Genomic DNA, 19,759 nt, shown 5'->3' on the forward strand with positions numbered 1-19,759 from the left:
CAGTCCATACATGGCCCTTGTTGTGTTATACGCAAAAATGTTCCCAAAATAATTCGGTGACTTCGGTCTGAGCATGCGCAAAATGGCGTCGCGCATGTATTATTGTTTCTATCGTCTTTCTAAGACTATTTCTACGTGGATTTTACTGTTTATAAAGTAGGATGTGGCCATGCAAAATGGTGGTGTCCCGTGGATTTGTAAAAATTCGCGGTAAAAAAAAATATTTTACCGCGATTTTCTTTTTTTTTCCAAATTCTGCAATATTCCGTGTTTTATTCCAATTCCATTTTTATTGGTCATTTCCGCGATTCCGTCCGCGATTCCGTTAACACGGATTTCATATGGCTCTAGTTCTGGCAGAGAATCAACTCTGATACCTATGGGATGTGAAAATGTGTAGTCATGATGTGTTTTTTTTTTTTTTTACTCCCTTAGACAAGACCTTGAGGTAACTTTGTGGTTAAAGGAAAACTTCAAATGTTTTAACCTAAATATGTACGGAATGTAAACCCAAAACGATGTGTTTGATGTCATTAGGCATACACTTCAATCATATTTCATGTCTAAATACACAGAAGATAAGATGGCATTTCCTCCTACACTATATGTATATTTCTCACATCAGAAAAGTAGAATTTTACGTACAAAATCTCTGAAATGTCCCTTAAGATGTAGTTTTGTCAAGGAAATGTATTGCTAGATGTAGTCATGTGACATTAATTCAGATAGATGGGGCCTAATCTAGAAGGTAAATTGTCTCTTTTCAGTCCCGAATGTATTCAAGTCTTGGTGACCCATAGCTGCAACTAGCCTCCCCAAAAGCAGTAAACCTAGGGGAAACTGGTTAATTTCTGTCTTTTAACATATTTGTGGTCTTGTTACTAGAATCTTCTCGATCAGCCAATGCCTCAACAGTGAAGTGGCCCCTTTATTGAGTGCGTCTACTGTGCCATGAAATCATTGAGATGTCCCTAATGGGGGACCATGTTGATATTTGTGAAAAGTAAGACTTAAATATGTAATTTCCATTCATAAATTGTCTCACACATCACATTAACCTAAAACATCACTGCGCACAAGGTTACACATGATGTTGTGGTACTGTAGGTGATGCCTTGGACATTTTATTAAATTAATGTTTCGATTTTTCTGCAATAATCCACTGCTACACCGCCATAACACATAATGGAAATAAGATCTCAGGCCTTATTTTTACAGATATAAAAAATGATGAGGGATGTTAATCAATGTCTTTGCTTTTTAATGCATTAACTATTTTCCTATTTCTAACATTCCAAGGAAATCGAACCTCGACGCTGGGGAAGGAACGTCGTCTGGAACAGGACCAGGAGCGCCTTTGGTTAACCAGCCTTCAGCTTCAGGGTAGGCCTATCACTAATGTAACAATATCATAATTGCCTAATCACTAATTTTGAATATCAATTGTAGAAAAACTTTTTCCAAAGTGGTGGAAATGGCAGATCTACAAGCTCACTTAAATATGGCCTATTTTGACATTACAGTCAGTCATTTCTTTTATATTGAAGGTATTTGCCCATACAACCTGGACCTGCAGAGGGGAGCTCAGCAGGACCTGCAGAGGGGAGCTCAGCAGGAACCCAGCGTTCGGCGGTGTCATGGGAACAGGAGCCTTCAGGATATGAAGGTACCCTGTTAGCTCATCAAGTAGAAAGTAAAAGTGTCTTTGAAGATGTCACTTTTTTTGTTCATGACTACATATGCATTTTAATTCTAGTCTTGCAAAAGTTAAAAGCTAACAGAAGTATTTGACCTTATTTATTGGCTCTTTTTTTCAGAGTGGAAAACGGAGCCAAACGTCTTGAAGGCAGCACACCTCTTCCGCAGGCACTTAATCAACGGGGCCCAACGGAACAGGGAGTTGGTGGCACGCCTGGACATTAGGTCCAGTGAGGAGGAGAGAGAACGGGAAATGCTCTCCTTCTATAAAAGGCCAGGGATAGACTGGGCAAGCCCATTTTCGCTTGTAATGGATGGTATGTATATCATTGAATGCTTTCCACTGCAAGTAGGTCAGAGTGTCTTTCATTTTTGGGTTCAGCTGTGCAATCACACTGACCCGACCAGGACATGATTCTGTGAACACAGAATCATGTCCTGGTTGGTGTGATTAGCCACACACAGGTCACAGACAATCAACGAGACACTCGTACAGAGGAGTGTGATTGTCTCACACCTCTGAACGTGTGTGTGTGTGTGTGTGTGTGTATATGGGACGTTTTGTTCATGAGAATACTTTTTTATGTTTGCTTCAATTGTATGAATTCAAATTCCTTTCACGCTGATATCATACACATTGCTTTAATCTGGATCAATACCCATTATGTTTTCTATTTCAGGTGAAGCAGCATTTGGTGATGGCCTAAAAAAGCAGTGGTTTCAAACGGTGATGGACAAGGTAGAAACCGGCTTCGAGCTGAATCTTGGTGAGTTTTCAAAATGTATTATGTAAATTACCTAATTACAACTCTATAGCAACAATTGCTAACAGAATATAGATTTATTATATAACTTACGTTAGAAAAGAATAACCCCAGTCCCCCCTTTTCCCATCAATCCTAGACAACACGGGCGGAACGTGGCTTTTCAATGGGGCAGAGGATCACAAGATCCCTTCTACATCAAGAGTCCTTGAAGAAGGCGACCTCTTCAGGGTGGCTGGGCGGATCTTTGGGCACTCCTTCCTGCATGGCGGTCCTACTTTCACTGGCCTGAGTCCAGTAGTTGTGCAGCTCATCCAAGGTACTGTATAGGAACATAAGGGACAACTTCAGATATTTACATACTAGTTCATATATAGACAAAGTTATGACTTTCCCCAAATTATATGGAAATGATTTAAAATGAGTGTACTGATAGGGCAGCTGTACAGGGTGGGGCAGAGTTGGCCATTAAAACACAGATTTCCAATATTTTATAAACATTTATTTATGAGACTGCCAAATTATAACAAACAGGTGCCGTTTGTGCTCAATTTCTAGCATTTACAGATTTATTAACAATATCTGTTGCCCTGTCTTTAAAGGTGATAAAGATCTCCATGCCTTGGATCTCTATGACTGTCCTGACACCGATGTTGTGGAGGTGGTGTCTCTAGTAAGTTATTCTTCCTGTAAAAATAATAATCACTACACGTCTTTGTTTAAATGATTGAAATAGAACTCTTGGATTCTTATGATTTAAAACTATGCTAACTTTTTTACTTTAATGTACAAGAAAATACAAGCGTTATACAACTATGCTCTTTAAATTGCAGCTTGAGAGTCAGAGGGATTTTACCCCCGAGGAAAAGACACAAGTAGACAGCCTCGGTGTGGCGTGGTATTTTCCAGCTGTCACCAATGAGAACAGGAGGTGGTTGGCAGTCAACATCCTGCAGTATGCGGTACGTGTGAATGGATCTGGGCTTGAATTTTACATTACTTGAGTTCTGTACTTTCTTTTTTGTTTCACTCTGCTACATTTCTAATAGAAATGTCACACTTTTGACTCTACTACATTTCTAGGAAGCGACTCTTGAGCCCCAAACTTGCATAACCATTATGAATTACTCCATTTGAATTGGTAAATAGCTGATCTACAAGCTCACAATTGCTTTTTTGGGCTGTACAGCGATGCATTGATATTAACAAGAAAATGTACTTGGGAGTATATACTTTGTCCATCACTGATGGTAGGACGTCACTGGAGCTTTATGCAATATTCTAACATCTCCTGTCCCTCGCCCATCAATCTTCACTGAGGCTGTCTCTAGTCCAGTGAAGGATTTTTCTGCATTAAAAAAAAAGCTGAAAATACGCTTTTTTTTTACTCTATATGCATAACATGGACTGATATATTAGATACTGTAATCTAAATAGTTTAATTTTAGAGCTAATGGCTAATTTAATTGCTTGACTTCTCCAGGTAATTGAACGGCGTAAGACACAGGTGAAACAACTCCGTAAGGGCCTGAAGGACACGAGAGTACTCGAGATGATAAAGGAGCGCCCCGCCCTGGCCGAGGTCCTCTTTCCAAGAGCAGCCTCAAAAGTGTTGTACCCAGAGGTAATTTTCTTATTACTGTACATTTGACTGTTACGTGTTAAGCACTATAAATTCTTAAAAAATTCAATCATATGGATATCGCTGAGATCTACTTTGGAACGGCGTGGCTCCAATGTGGATCTCAGACTTCCATGTGACCCAGGTGTGATGGCGTCAACACCAGCTGTGTTTGACATATGGCTTTTGAAACGTTTGAGCACGATAAAAGTTCCCCTTTCTGCCCCCCCTTCTCTAAACAAATGACATACTTTTATTCTCAAATGTTTTATTTTCTAGATGATGTTGAAGCGGATTATCTGGCCAATGCCAGATAGTGACGATGAGGACAGCAATGTGGAGGAGACTTGCCGGGTCACAGGCTTCTTGCGGACCTACATCGAGACTGGTGAGGAGAATATAAATGCAAACCTAAACTTATGCATGTTTGTGATACACTAATGGTTTTTAAAGTCCACTTCTGAAATATGACCATGTCTCTGTAGGCTCTTCTGATGAGCTTGTAAAGCTCCTGGAGTTTTGGACCTCTTGGAATGTGCTGCCTCAGCAAGGCGACCACCTCTATGTTGAAGTCGACCCGAAAGCAAAATTGCCGACGGCCTCAACCTGCTCCACGACACTGAAACTGCCGTTGAACACCTGCACTTACCAGGAGTTCACCGACAACCTGACGACATCAGTGAAAAGCATCATATTTTGGTTTGGCACTGTCTGAACAAAAGAAAAACACAACGGGGGGGAGAGAAAAAAAACAAAAAGAAAAAAAGGGGGTGGTGGGAAAAGAAAAAAGAAAAAAGAGACTCTAGGGCTTTGTTCTTATTATTATTATAATAGTCTCGGAAAGAACTCGAGTGGGTGGGGGAGGAGAGGTAGTGGAAGGCCGAGGCAGAAGCTCATGTCCACTTGGTTGGACCTCGGATAAGTTCCGTCCTAGGTTTTAGCAAATGTTTGCACTTTACCTGTTTGCACTGACTTATGTTACAGTTAAGTTGCTACATAAGTAGCTACAATTAAGTTGCACTGCAATTGTTTACAAAAATGTGTGTTGGCACTGGCCACATTACTTTACCAATAATGCACTTTACATGTGTTAATGTTAATGTGAGTGTATTTGTATAAAACAAATAAAATATGCGGTCTGAATTTTGATGTCCCTTTTATAAAATGCACCTGGTCTGTAGTTTATCAAAAACAGCCAATCCACCAGCTCGCAATGTGCACATCGTGACATGTTGTGAGCTTGTAGATCTGCTATTTTTGGCAGAGATTATGTAGAGAAAAGCAGTGTCTAGTATAGACTTCTGGGCACACTGGGAAGTATATAGGGTAAAAACAATACATTGAATATGACTTTGATTTTGGTGACATGAAAATGCATTAAAATATGCTCATTCAGATAGAATGCCAAATAAGTTAGTCTGGCAGCCCATGAGGTGGGGTATGAAGTTTGGTATGGTTTTCTTTTGGCCAAATGTCTACATTCATGAAATCACTGGCTGTCAGCATTGAGCAAATGTCATTGTTTAGGGGGTACATCTATGTTACCGTATTACAAAAACACTACTTGAATTTTCCTTCGCTCAAATGTTTTCTACCAACTTTTATTATTGAAAGGTAATACATACAGTAGGCCAAGTGTATGAAATGAATGAAGTGAGTTGCTTTGTTTTCTAAGTGTTGCAGACGGATCTCCCTTGACATTTGTAAAACAGAGCCAGACTGGCTGTGCAACCAAATGCCTTGGTTTTACATGGGGGTTTCTGCTTATCATTTTTATTCAGCATATAGGTAGTAGTAAAAAACATATGTAGTACTCATGCTTTTTTCCCCTACATATGACGTCTAGTCAATGGTGATGTGACTGGGTGGAGGGACTTATTTGCCTTATTCCTCTCACCCATACTCAGTGGGATCTGCATTTTGGGGGAACATCATACAAATGCATTTTAATTGGGATACGACCGCTTCTATGTCTGCTGTCAGATCCCAAAGCAAACTTAGGCTGCACTTGGCACCTTGAACAGTTTGAGTTTAAGGCATATTCAATGGGGGCTCTTAGCGTGTCAGAATTAATGTCATGGGCAGTGAAGTGATTGATTGGCTCTAGTAGTGACACAGCTGCATAATGTAGACATTGGTGTCATCAGCAACAACTCCAACACACGTTCCCTCCTCGGTTGCTGCATAGCCAGTACCACGACTATTTCATCTGCCTCCTCATGGGTGATCTTTAGATCCTCTCTTGATATAGTGATGCCACCTGCTGATATCTCAGTGGGGGTAGGGTCCTGGCCACTATAATAAGTCTGCTCTGGTATCCTCCAGGAATTGTGGCTCCAGTCACAAGAACTTCTATGATCTGAATAAGTTGCTACTTATTCTCTTGGATATTGAGAACTTGGTTGTGAGCAGGGAGTGGAGAGTTGGAGGACAGTTGGAACACCCTGTAGCCCCACGCCTCTAGCCTTGCGAGCAGAAACAGTGCTAAACTCAATGTAGCCTATCAAACACAATATAAACATTTCCAATTCTCAATTTGTGTTGCAGGTACTGCATGAAAGACTCCACATAGTCACTGACTAGAGCTTGGTTTGTTTTACTTGATGCTGGCCATGGGACAACCCATTGCACAGCCAACCAGAATAGTACAGTCCATCTGGTCAGCATTCCTCGAAGACACCTCAACCCTTGTCTTCAAATTTACTTTGGACTTGCATATCCTCATTTCCCCATAGTCATCAAATAGCTGTTAGGATGGGTGCTAGTTCATTAGAGAGAACATCTTTGGCTATTAATATTCTAATTATGCACATTTCCCAACATTACATTTTTAGCAAACAATTCATATTTCATACAGTAGGCCTATGGATTACATTTCAATAATAGAAAGTTAATATAAAACTACATAGAAAAAAATCCTAGTAGTGTATTTTTGTTAATAAAAGAATTGCTCAATGTTGACAGTCAGTTAGCAGGTGGTTTCATGAATGTATGTAGGCTATATAAAACTATATACCAAATGTCATACTATATATCAAATTTCATTAAAAAAAAGGCCCTTTGGCTGACTGTTTTTATTTATCTTATTATAATTCCACTCCAACGGTGGCAAGGTGGCATATCCACCCTGGTACGGTAGGTGGCGGTATGCCCGTGAAGACACCATATTTTAGAGACGGTAGTCCACCTCTAAGACAGCGGAAGGAGTCCTGTTGACCTTTGACAGCGAGAAGATGGCGTTTCTTGGAAGAGTTGCGTAGTCTTTAGTGCAGTTGGCTCATCTGGTGGAACAGAATAATATTTCTGAATCCAATGCTCATGACCGAGTTGAACAGATAATAGAGAATTTGGCAGAATATTCTGCCGTCACAGACACGAACATCAACGAGGTAGCTATCTCCAATCTCTTAGCTATCCGTGATCAACTTGTTGATGCGTTGCCTGCTCCGGTCAGGGAAAGGGGACGGCCAACTATTTACATCCCATTCAAAGTGATCGAGAGGTATTTACTGCAAGGGTTTAAAGTGAAGGATATAGCAGAGCTGTTTGGCGTAAGCCTCCGGACCATCCATCGGAGAATGCAAACCAACGGATTGAGGTAAATTCTCAACTCGACTGTGTAGCCACAAGCAACTTAGATCCTACCTGCGTCTATTATCCTCCATTCTTGACACCCCATTCATTAAACAGAAATGTTCTATGTGATTGTATCAAACGGCGACGAAATAACCAATATTGCACCTGTATGGACAGCTTGGATTATCCTCTTTGTCTCAGTCAAGAGTCAGTCAACTTTGTTTGAAAAACATGATTGAAAATCATTCAACGTCTTGCGTACCACCTGTTACAAACAAACACTACATGTATGTATTATTAATGCATGTATGTATTGATACGTCTGCTGCTGGGGATATTTTCAGAAAGTTGTATTTTTCTTTTGTTACAGAGTATCTGACACATACTCTGAAATGAGTGACGTCGAGCTAGATGAAGTTATAGCTGACATCCATATAGCTCACCCTAACACCGGATACAGAATGATGGGAGCATTCTTGCGTGCCAGAGGCCTGCGAGTGCAAAGTAAGTGTGTGTGTGTGTGTGTGTGTGTGTGTGTGTGTGTGTGTGTGTGTGTGTGTGTGTGTGTGTGCAAATGCAGTATATGAAGTAATAAAGTAATATTTCGATTATTTAGGGTTTGATTTTGTTATAGTAATCATTGATGTAGTGTTTATTCAGTAGCTGGTCTCTTCAGCTCTTTAATGAACATAAAATACACTTACAGGTGGGACACCAATTTAATCCAATAAGGAGAGAGAACTCATCTATCAGCATACATTTGTATAGTGTTCTGGTTCCAATTTAGTCCACTCACTGTTTGGTTTCATCAATTTCACTTGTTTATACTATAACATGTATGAGTTCCCTCTCATTGGATGAAATAACACATCAGGTATTGTCTGTTCACTAAAGGAAACTAACAAACACTCCATACTATAATCAATGATTACAATATAGAGAAATGTAACACTTACTGCACTTACTTTAACAATAAACATCACTTACTGCACCTTTTATTGGTGCATGTTTGTCATGCACCAATAAAACTACCCCCGTAGTTCCAAGAGTGTGCGATTCTTTAAGAAGAGTGGACCCAGATGGGACGGAATTGCGAGCCATAGCCAATCGCACACTGAGACGCAGGCAATATTCTGTTCCAGCACCAAATGCAATGTGGCACATTGATGGAAACCATAAATTAATCCGGTATTTTCTTCGAGTATTCTTACCTGCCTCAATACATGTATTACATTATCTGAGTATTCTTTCAAAGTTGGCATACTGTAACCTCCCTTTCTTTCTACAGTACAGTACACTACAGTATATGTTAAACACCCAGTTTTCTATTAGTATGAATACTTATCAAAGTTGTAATGTCTTTTACATTTTAGCGTGGGATGTCATCCCCCTAAAGAGAGTCAGATTGTTTTAAAGCTTTGTGAATGATAAACTGGATTGGTATATCCTAGTAATTGTGATTAGAAAATAGTCAGTCCAATGTAGTTATAATCTGTGGTGTACTGTATGTCCTTTTCTCCTTCTTATTAATAGCTGTAGATTTGTGGTTCATGCTGGAATAGACGGCTTCAGTCGTTTGATTGTTTTTCTGTCTGCTGCTACAAACAACCGAGCCTCTACGGTATTGCAGAGTTTCCTTGGTGCAGTCAACACATTTGGTTTGCCGTCTCATGTACGCTCGGACAAGGGTGGTGAGAACGTTGACGTCGCCCATTTCATGGTGGAAAACCGGGGTCCGAACCGGAACTCGCACATCACAGGAAGGAGTGTCCATAACCAACGGTATGCTTTTCATAGTACTGTGTTTTAACCACTTGAACACTAGCATCGCTATTCTGGGAGGAACATTCTCTGAAAATTGTAGATGCGTTGTGAGCTTGTAATGTTGTATTGATTTGTTTTTGGCTAAAAGATATTTAGTTGACGGAAAAAAGACCGGAAAAGGTACACATAGCCGACCCCGGTCAACTAAGTATTACCCTATTAAGTATAGAGGTTTATGTGGTTAAGAAAACTATGCTAGCTTCTATTTTCATTTAGAGCACATGAGACAAAGCTTATTGTTCTCCAATTAAATTTATGTGGTTCCTTGGAAACAACTTTTGGGTACAATCCTTCTACACTGTTTAAGCGAGACATACCATTCAAACTTTTAAAATGTAGCTTTGATCAACTTGATACCAGACATCATAGTAGTTTTACATTTTAAGTAAGGACTCCTAGGGTAGACCAGCCAGACACGTTCTGAAGCCACAAGTGCTCATTCCCTCAGAAAGCAATAATTGAACATTAAATTCCACTCAGAACATTCTAAAGGCCTAGCATTTTAAACATCAGCCAACCACCCCAGACTACCGTTCATTACTGGCAAGGAATCAGACCAAAGTGCTTAATTTTTTGTACTGTCACTCAATATTATTCACTTATCTTTTCTTTTTTATCAAAATTGTAGGATAGAGCGCCTATGGAGGGATGTGTACATGCAAGTCCTTGATGTGTTCCATCTTCTCTTCCGTAACCTTGAGAGAGAGGGGATGTTGAATCCTGATGACGAGGCACATCTTTTTGCACTCCATTGGACTTTTCTGCCTCAACTGCAGAGACAACTGGACTTCTTTATGGAGGCCTGGAACCATCACAGCTTGAGAACAGAAGGTAGCCAGTCTCCATACAGACTTTGGACACGATTCAGAAACCTTGAAGACTCGGATCAGGTATGACAACAGTTGGTTGTTACATTGTTTTAGGAACCACTATTTTGAATTGCAGCTAAAGGGCATATTGGCAACCAACCATGTTGTCTTTGAACTAAACATTCTGAAACAGTTAAAAGTTCCCACAGGCCTTTTAGTTTTGCAATTCTGAATACTAGAGCTACTTAAGTATCCAGTCTGCTGAAACGACAACAGTTGAATAAACTTTGCATTCTAATTGTCTTACAAGGTGGAGGCAGATTATGGAATTGATTGGACTGGACCATATGGCCACGATGACCGTGGAGGTCCTGGAGAAGTACTTCGAGTCCCGGAAGTGCAGCTGCAGCGACCACTTACTGCAGAGGACATTGCCAGATTACCCAACCCCAATGTTGACTTATTGGATGCACTTGACATCTACAATGCTACAGTGCAGCAGTTAACCACTTAAATAAAGTGCAAATGATAGTTTTTGGTTAGAACTAAGTTGTTTATTTTTTATATATATATATATTCAGATGGTAATCATTGCTAGTGGTCTCCCCATCTTTACAGCGCTTTAATAAACAGACATTACGTTTTCAGGTGGGTTGCCAATTTCATATAATTTAACTCGTTTTTCCTGTATGAGTTAACTTCTGATTGGATGAAATTGGTATCCTTAACTGGAAATGCAGTTTTCTGTTTACTCAAAAGCCCTATTCAGAATAGAGATCTAGTTAACATAAATATGTAATATGAAACACTGTGGCTATGATAAAAGCATTACTTATTGTACTGAAACAATTATTTTGCTGCATTTAAAACCTGTGAGCTTGTACATACCCTATGGTGTAGAGCAGGGGTCTTCAACAGGGGGTCCTCAGTTAATACGGGGGGGGGGGGGGGGGTCCAAATATGTTTGATTATAACTTATTTTTACATTAACCACTTGAACCATAGAATCTCTATTCTGAGGGGAATATTTGCCAAAAAATAGCTGATCTACAAGCTCACAACGCCTCGCACTGCGAGGCGTTGTGAGGCTGTAAAACGGCTATTTTTGGCAAAAACTTTTGGTGTAGAGGTAAAAAAAAAAAAAAAAGAGTACACCAAGTACAGAGCCAACCAATGGTACTAAATGAGTGTTTTAGTGGTTAAAGGGCTTACCATCAATCTAACAATAGATAAGTCAACAAACAAAAAAATGCATTAATTTACTCATCAGTGATGATGTAGATTGGCTTTTTGGGCTGAATGTTTGCCCCAAAATACAGACACCAGGTACTTGTGGTTAAAACACTGACATGAGTGCAGGATCAAGAGGTGCATTGATAAAAGTGACATCATAAAAAATGCAGCCAGCACAATTTTTTACACACCCCTCATTTAAGAAAGTCTTCGTAACAATTTTTAAGAAACTTGGAATGATATTTTATAGTGCTTTGAACAAATCATGAAATTTCAGATTTAACTTTAATCCCGTCCAGTCTAAGAAATTAAATGACAGTACTAAACACTATTCTTCATAGGCAATGACATAGCGTGGCAATTGGCAACACTAAGTGCATACATGAAACTAAAGTAAAGTTTATCTTTTGGAAAACTAGACCTTTCCCTAAAGCCCCCAAAAGCATCACAGAATAACATGCATATTCACAAAGGTTTGCATTGCAACATGTACCAGGACATTGCACAAATTGTGAGCTTATTCTTAATTGTGATCACTGAGCAACGGTAATTATGAATTGAACTGTTTGAACTTATTTAAGAAATGCCAAATTTGTTAACATGTAGTGTTTTTAATGGGCCCCCAGTCTACACAAATAACGATGATTGATATTCTTCTCAGCATTCTCAATGTAGCTTTGTAAATAACCTGTGATTTGGTATGTCTCTTCCACAGTGCTGTCGTGGTCCTCATCTTCACTATCTAGCCTTGATATGTCCAATCACTACTGCCATCACACCTGGGTCTCATGAAGTCATAATGTATAGTGCTTAACATGGCAACATTTCAACACACAAATGCTTTTTTTTCACCATTAGTATTGACAGTCCACATATAGTTGTGTAAAAGCTTTCTTCCAGATGACATTGTGGTTAAGGGAAACCTCAGATTTTGGGACCTAAATCTGTACGGAATGTACACCTAATGATGCAAATGTTTCATGTCATTGGGCATACACTTCTATATTGTGTGTTGAATTACACAAGATATGGCATTTCCTCCTACACTATATAATCTCACATCAGAATGTGGCATTTTTCCATAGCATCATTCGATTGGCTCGGCAGCAGATTTGAACGGTTAACACACATACAGGTGTCAATATTGTTACCCGTTTAAATCTGCTGTCGAGTCAATCAGACTTAAGTTAGCACAGAGCCTGTTACTAGGCTATAACAATCCAGGTATAGCCTGGATGACGTTGTAATGCAGTGGTTCTCAAAGTGGGGTTCAGGGACCCTCAGGGTTCCTTGAGGCGTGCTCGCTGGAGGTGTGCGGGCTTTGCGAGTTCTCCAGCATCCTTCTTCTGTCTGACAGCGTGGGCGGACCCTGAAGTTGAAGGCAGGGCTACCGAAGATGTTCCCTCTGAGCTGCCTGGTGTATTTCCTGGTTCTGTGCAGTTCCGATGATGTTCCTTCCCCAGCATCACAGTTCTGTTAGAAAAATAAATAAAAAATATAGCTAATGCATTAAAAAGCTATGACATTGATTAACATCCTCATCGTTTTTATATATCTGTCAAAATAACACAAAGCTTGAGATCTTATTTCCATTGTGGTTTACAGTTTAGGCATTTAGCAGACGCTCTTAATCCAGAGCGATTTAGTAAGCAAGGACACAAGATAATACATCAATAATACATCAAATGCATAGACATAGTAATCTAGTAATAACTAATACATACGTAAACCAGGAACCTATCATCAGCCTACATTGAAACTATACACACTATAGGATGCCAGGTCAACAATGATCTGGCATCTGTCTACATAACATGCTATCCAAGTTACATTTTAGCCTTTGCATAATCTTTCAAGGTCATCAAGGCTAGCTAGGGCAAGTGCTACCGGCTGAGGTGGAATCTGAAGAGGCGAGTCTTCAGATTACGGAGTGAGTCTGCAGTTCTAATTGCAATGGGGAGTTCATTCAATAGTTTGGGAGCCAGAAGGGAGAAGAGTCTGGGACGTGTGGAGCGTTGTCCCGGATGTTTTAGCGAAGGTTCTGACAGCTTCCCTGTGTTAGCTGATCTGAGAGAGCGGGAGGGCTTGTTGGGTTGGATCAGGTTTTGAAGATACGGGGGTGCCATACCTTTGCTTGCTTTGTAGACCAACGTCAGTGTTTTGTACTCTGTGCGGGCAGTAACTGGGAGCCAATGGAGGGAGAGGAGAAGGGGGGTGACATGTGAACATTTTGGCTGGTTGAAGACCAAGCGTGCTGCTGCATTCTGGATCATTTGGAGAGGGTTAAGTGCACATGCCGGCAGGCCTGTAAGGAGAGAGTTACAATAGTCAGGTTTTGATATGACTGATGCCTGGATAAGGAGCTGTGCTGAGGAAGGGTCTAATCCTTTGAATGTTATAATGTGAACCTACATGAACGAGTGATTGGGTCTTTTGACGTGTGTTAGTGGTGGTATAGCAGAGGAATATTGCAGAACAAATTTAAACGTGTAACCTTGTGCCCAGTGATGTTTTAGGTTAATGTGATGTGTGAGACCATTTTTATAAATGGAAATGACATATTTATGTCTTACTTTTCACAAATATCAACGTGGTCTTCCATCAGTGACATGGCAATTATCTCTGCACAATATACGTGCTCCACAAATGGCTCCTTCCTGGTTCTGATGATGTTCCTTGCCCCACGTCACAGTTCTGTTAGAAATATAAATATCAAATATAATTAATACATTAAAAAGCTATGACATTGATTAACCAATTAAAATAACTAAACCATAAAGTTTGAATTATTGATGGTTGATTAAATCAACATAATTGTAAAAAAAAGTAGTAGAAATACAACCCAAGCGTAAAAAATAGATTTCAGGAGTGCATACACGAAAACAGGCCAAGCACATAGCCAAAGGTCAACTTTACCATGTATTGAGGGTTCAAGTCATTAAATGTCTGGAAATATACATTGACATGAATCCAAAATATGAATAGATCATGTGTAAACAAAAAAACATGAACACTGATGATAGTGCTGTCAAACAAGTCTATGAAACCATCGATGAAATCTATGAAAAAGTTTAATTTGCAACACATTTTTACAATATGTAGTGGGGGTCCCTGCTTCATCTCTTTCAGGGGTTCTTGACCTAAAAAACGTTGAAGACCCCTGGCATATGCCACTCTTATGGGGGTGTCTACAGTGGTGTTAAGTAACTAAGTACATTTACTCAAGTACTGTACTTTACTGTACTGTACTACTACAATTTTGAGGTATTTTTTACTTCACTGGAGTATTTCCAATACTTGTACTTCTACTCCACTACACATCAGAGGCAAATATTGCACTTTTACTCCAATTCAATTATTTTAGTTACTAGTTACTTTGTAGATTTGGATTATTATTACATAACATACATTAACCACTTCAGCCCTATGTACATTTCGGCCATATGAAAATGGCCTATCTACAATGCACTGTGAGCTTGTAGATCTGCTATTTTCAAACCATTCGAAAACTTTTGAAATGAAGTACATGTTAATGCCAATACTTTGGTACTTTTACTCAAGTAAAGTTTGAATTCCGGACTTGCACTTATTTCTGCATTGCCGTTTTGATATTTTTACTTGAGTAAAAAATGTTTTTTCCACCACTGGGTGTCTGGCACCAAAGAATCATATATACTTTCCATAACGTTACATAATACAAGACAGGGTGAACCATAGCACATACATCACAATCAAAACATACATATTAGTTTGTTGCTAAAAAATACTCTATACTATGCTAATAACAATGTTGTTGTGTCGTAGCGTTAGCGCAGCGTCTATGCTAAAAGCTAACGTTAGCTAAAATGTTCTTTACCTTGGGAGGCATGCGTTAATCCGACAGACCTTTTCTCCGACTATGTGGCATCCGCGTGCGGTTAGGGAATGGTTAGGGTTGGACTTCAGGGTTAGGGTGCGGGTTTGGTTCGGGTTTAGTATTGGAAACGTCGGAGCGCTGCGCTGTCGGAGGAATGCGCTGTCGGACTAACGTACTGCACCCCTTTACCTTAGGTACGGAGGTAAACAGTTGTTCTTGCTGCTGCTCCAAAGCGGATTGCAACCAGTTTCGACGTAACTGACTTCATGCCTGCCTGGGCTTCAGTCTTGGGCAGCCAGGGTGAAGCTGAAGATAGCAGACTACCTGCAGGGGAATACTGCGACCTAGCGTACCGGGTTGGGTATGTCACGGTTGGAGGAGAAGGTCTTGAAGGATTCGTCCAATGACGTCACTTACCCGCGCCATCAATAGACAAGGAGGCATTTGAATTCTGTCAGCCACTGCGCAGGGTTAGCCTGGGATCCAGCCTGCTTCGCTACGTTCGGCGGACTTTTTTCTCTGTCTCCGCTTATCAGTCTGGAATGCACCCCATTGACTCGTTTTGCAGAACTACACTGGAACTACATATGTTACGTTAGGCAACGTCGTTGCTGATTGGATGTTGTTCAAACGAATGACGAATCACAACGATCACACTGTTTTTTTTATCCCGCCCCGCACCACAGACCAATCAGAAGCCACGGCACGACTCGAAACGTTTGTCATGTCCCGCCTCCCTTGGAGATAGGAGGCATTCCAGACTGAGAAGCGAAGAGAGAAAAGAAAGTCCGCCGAACGTAGCGAAGCAGGCTGGATACCAGGCTAGCGCAGTGTAGGATTTAAAATGAAAAAGCAATGTCTTTTGCTTTTGCTTTTTCATTCGGTCATAGAATGAGCACACCTGGAGATGAAATGTAAATGCTATTGAATTATACATTCATTTGTGTCTCAAAAAATGCATTTATTAGCTTAAGATGAAAAAGCAATAGCATTATTTAATATGCATTTTCAAAATAACCTTTTCATTTTAATATTGTCCATTATTTAGTAGGCAATTTTTTTTTAATTAAAAATCAAATGATCTTTTATTTGTCGTTTTAATTCAGTCATAGAATGAGCACACCTGTAGATTAAATGCAAATGCTATTGCATTTTACATTTATTTTTGTCTCAAAAAATGCGTTCATTATCTGAAGATTAAAACGCATTTCTCATATTTCATTTTCATTTTCAAAATTGCATTTTCCTTTTAATATTGTCTACTATTTAGCGGGGAATTTTTTGAAAATTCAAAATCAAATGATCTTTTATTTATCATTTTAATTCTGTCATAGAATGAGCACACCTGTAGATTAAATGCAAATGCTATTGCATTTTACATTTATTTTTGTCTCAAAAAATGCATTAATTTCATGAAGATTAAAAAGCATTTCTCTTATTTCAATTGCATTTTCCAATTTGCAATTTCACTTTAATTATGGCACGTATTCGCTTCCATAGTTGTGAGCTTGTAGTTCTCCTATGTTTGTGGAGAATTGTGCTGATGTCATAACTATAGGCTTACCTTGCTACTCTCTTTCTTGTTGATGGTTGATGAGGGCATAGCAGTTGGTGGTTATTTTAAGCCTGGAACCAAGCCATCCAGGCTCCTGGTGAATAATGACTATAAAACATTAGATTCTGTGTAAAAAAAATTTTGAAAAACGCAAAAAGAAAGAAGGGTGTTTAGTAAATATAGTATAAAATACAATTAAATATTACATTTTTAGCCGCATGCGCTAGCGAGCGGCTCTGTAAACAGCACCAGTCTCTTTCCGACACCTGAGTAAAAAGTGTCGACACCTGAGTGTCATTGGCTGTCCTGGCTGTCCATCACACTTCCCCGTTTTTAAGCTCCCCTTTTAAGCCAATGGGGAGACGAAAATGTAATGGACACGTTAGTCAACGAATTAGACGAGACGAAAATGTTAGGGCGGGACGAATGGAGAAGAGATCCAATCAGAATTACTCTTTTTGAGGGACTACTTGGGAAGGGAACCAATCAGAACGATCCTAATTGTTAGTTAGGTCTATCCACCCGGAAGCACACCATATTAGGGGCCAGCATGGACGAACATCACAACAAGGCAACGCACGGAGTTACACAGCAGAGAGAGAGAGAAAGGGAGACAGCTTCAGCCCAGGAGGGTTAGCCTAAATGCTAGCGTGCTTCATTAGACCTAGTTTGCCTATTAAGTTATTATTTGCCCATGTTCACACTGACTTCAATCTTAGCTATTGTTGGGAAGACCCGTGTGGTGTCACAAAATGTTGGCACCACTTATATAAAAAACTTTAGAGCGTTAATTTGCGACGCTGCGACGCTTGCCAGGTTTGGCGAGAGAAACAAGCAATCCAAAAAACAAGTAATCAGGTCTATGAAAAGATTGGGGCCAAAAAAGCCTGACACATGCAGCTTTATTATGACTTTGGCACATTCATAGACATTTCATGTCTAGGACCCCCAAATTGGCCGCAGACCACCATCTGAAAATATTTTTGTCAGGACCCCATACGAGATTCTTTATGTTTTTTTGTTTTTTTTAAATGGTTGATCTACAAACTCACTACGTGTCACATAATGAAGGCTCTGTTCCATTCTGGTCAAACAGAGTCAGGGTGCTGATATTATGCATGTTGACTAAAATGTGGGTCCTTAAGGGGGTTCCAAATGGCCCCTTACGGGTGTGTAACTCTGAGAGTGTACACATGTAACCAAATGGACCCGTAGGTCCATTTGGTTACATTTGTACACTCTCAGAGTTATGGGGGTCGTGGAAACCACTGTGCTACACGAAATGGAACAGAGCCTTCATTAGTATCATTGGTAACACCTGTCAAGGAAGTGAAAATATGGCTGCTGTGAATAGAGCCTATTGTGTATTGTACTGTAAGTGGACAGATGATCAGCAGAGGACAGATGAATGTGAGTACACATAAATGTACACTAGAGGGAGGTGTGTACTCAAGAACTAGACCAGTCTACAAGTTGTAGTGGTACTAGAAACTATTTTGTTTTTCAGTACTTTATACTTCTACTCCATTACATCTCAGAGGCAAATATTTTTTGCATTTTTAGTTCACTGCAAATATTTGAAAACGTTAGTCACCAGTAACTTTTAGATAGCGTCACATTGCGTAGATCTGATGATCTGTGACCACCTGACAGTGGTGTAAAGTAACTAAGTAGATGAACTCAAGTACTGTACGTAAGTAAAATTTTGAGGTATTTCTACTTTGCTGGAGTATATTTTGTACTTTTACTCAAGTACATTTTGAATACCGAACTTGTACTTGTAACAGAGTATGTCTACATTGCAGTATTAATACTTTTACTTAAGTAAAAAATATGAGCACTTCTTCCACCACTGCCACTCACTCAGGAATGGCTGCTTTTCTTGTTTACAATAAGCAGTCTAATTTTAAAATAAGCAGTGGTGGAAAGTAACTAAGTACATTTACTCAAGTACTGTACTTAAGAAAAATGTTGAGGTATGTGTACTTTACTTGAGTATTTCCTATTTCCAATACTTTTACTTCTACTCCACTACATCTCGGATCCAAATATTGTACTTTTACTCCATTACATTTATTTGAAAACTTAAATTACTAGTTACTTTGTAGATTTATATTATTATTACAAAACATACCCCAGATAGCAAAATATGGGTGAATCAACGTTGAAAAATAGGCGGCCATAACGGTTGAATCAACGTTCGATCTCAACGCTGAAACTGTACTGAAATCGCAACCCTAATCTTTGTTGATTCAACGTTTGTGTTTCAACCACTAACTAACACTATATCAACGTTGATTCAACCATCATCCAAATGGTATTCTGCACGCTGATTTTATGTTGAATCAACGTTATGAATCAATATTGATTCAACCATCATCTAAATGGTAATCTGCATGCACATTTTAGTTGATTTAATGTTGAATCAACATTAGGAATCAACATTGATTCAACCATCATCTAAATGGTAATCTGCATGCACATTTTAGTTGATTTAATGTTGAATCAACATTAGGAATCAACATTGATTCAACCATCATCTAAATGGTAATCTGCATGCACATTTTAGTTGATTTTATGTTGAAACAACATCAGGAATCGAACACCGATTTAATTTATAAATTGATTATACTGAATCATGTTAGGAATCAATATTGATCCTGATCATCCAACAACCTAATGGTAATCTGCATGTACATTTTAAATTATGTGTATGCTGATATACTGTAAGGCTACATCTTGTTCAAAATTACCTTACATTTCCCAAAATGTGAAAATATAAAAATAAAGACAGACAATATGATTTGAATCTTCACATTTATT

The 19,759-nt window shown here is 39.3% G+C and overlaps 1 protein-coding gene and 1 long non-coding RNA gene across 2 annotated transcripts in view; one reads left to right on the top strand and one right to left on the bottom strand.

Moving 5' to 3' along the window:
- The window catches only part of LOC311050670 (uncharacterized protein), a gene marked incomplete at its 3' end in the record, with an annotated part of 728,236 nt that overhangs the window by 396,809 nt on the left and 311,668 nt on the right, over positions 1-19,759 (top strand). The window lies entirely within an intron of this gene.
- On the bottom strand, positions 12,344-14,202 carry LOC311051039. The gene is made up of 3 exons (XR_014601365.1): positions 14,099-14,202; positions 13,654-13,830; positions 12,344-12,998 (listed from the first exon to the last, which is right to left on the bottom strand). It is a non-coding gene; the product is annotated as an uncharacterized lncRNA (long non-coding RNA).

The sequence above is a fragment of the Gymnoscopelus microlampas genome, assembly GCF_963454915.1.
Source record: "Gymnoscopelus microlampas genome assembly, chromosome: 8".
NCBI lineage: Eukaryota > Metazoa > Chordata > Actinopteri > Myctophiformes > Myctophidae > Gymnoscopelus > Gymnoscopelus microlampas.